The sequence below is a fragment of the Hipposideros armiger genome, unplaced genomic scaffold (genome assembly GCF_001890085.2).
Source record: "Hipposideros armiger isolate ML-2016 unplaced genomic scaffold, ASM189008v1 scaffold_544, whole genome shotgun sequence".
NCBI lineage: Eukaryota > Metazoa > Chordata > Mammalia > Chiroptera > Hipposideridae > Hipposideros > Hipposideros armiger.
The window spans coordinates 883703-884902 of NW_017731894.1; the positions used below are offsets into that span (position 1 = coordinate 883703).

The window sequence follows — 1200 nt, forward strand, 5'->3', positions numbered from 1 at the left end:
AAAAACACTGCAATTGTTCATCGGCCGGCATTCTCGTTGGCAATCACAGGAGGACACCGCAGGATCACAGGGAGCAGGTAAGGGACTTCTCTGGGACACTGCAGTGTAATCCCAAGTGTGGCTCGGGGTTACCGCTTCTGGCAGTGAAAATTAACCCTGAGCCACACTCGTGGTTACCGCTTCTAGCAGTGAAAATTAACCCGAGCCACACTCGGGGTTACCGCCAGGGTGGTTAAAGAAGTTGAGAAAAGAAAGAACAGGCACATTTTCATAGAGTTTGTGATATCATCCTTCGTATTTCCTATTTCCGAGTCTCTGCGTTTGTTCTGTGAATCTGAGTTACTGTCTGGTGGTATCTTATCTCAAATGCAGCTTTGCTATGACCTGCTTCTCTTGGCTGTCATTGCCAAATACATTGCATTTCTACATTTTATAGGTCCAATAATATAATTATATACATTTCATTGTGTACTGTTGCTTTTAAATCAGTTATGAGGAAAAAAAGGGAGAACAAATATGCATCTATACTATCTTTTATAGTTACATAATTTCCTTCACTAAATGGGGTGTGTGTGTGTGTGTGTGTGTGTGTGTGTGTGTGTGTGTGTATGTATGTATATTGCCTGGAGTAATTTTCTTTCAGCCTGAAGAAGTTTTTTTAGTATTTCTTATAGGGCAAGTCTGTTAACAACAAATCTCTCACTTGTTGTTTAATTGGAAATATCTATTTCATCTTCACTTTTGAAAGATAGTTTTGCTAGATACAGATTCTTGGTTGACAGGGTGTTTTTCCTTTGGTTATGTCATCTCACTGCCTTCTGGCTCCATTGTTTCTCATTATCAGTCTCTTAGTCTTACTGGGGTCTCTTGTCCATGAAGAGTTATTTTTCTCTTGATTCGTTCAAGATTTTCTCTGTCTTTGTCTTTCAGCATCTTTATTCTGATGTGTCTGAGTGTATATCTCTTTGTGTTCCTCTTACTTGGAGTTTATTGAGATTCAATCTGTCTTCAAGTTCACCGATTCTTTGTTCTGCCCTTTCAGACCTACTGTTGAGCTCCTCTACTGAATTTTTCATTTTAGTTATTGTACTTTTCATTTCAGTTCTTTGGGAGGTTGGATGGAGGAAGGGAGCTCTGATCTCTCAGCTGCTCTTACCTGGAATGCAGCTACTGCACCATGGAGCTGAGGAAATGAGAAAT

General features: G+C 40.0%; 1 protein-coding gene across 1 annotated transcript in view; it reads left to right on the top strand.

Annotated features, from left to right (window-relative positions):
* The window catches only part of ADGRD1 (adhesion G protein-coupled receptor D1), a 124002-nt gene that overhangs the window by 101085 nt on the left and 21717 nt on the right, over nucleotides 1–1200 (top strand). The gene's annotated exons all lie outside the window — the stretch shown is intronic.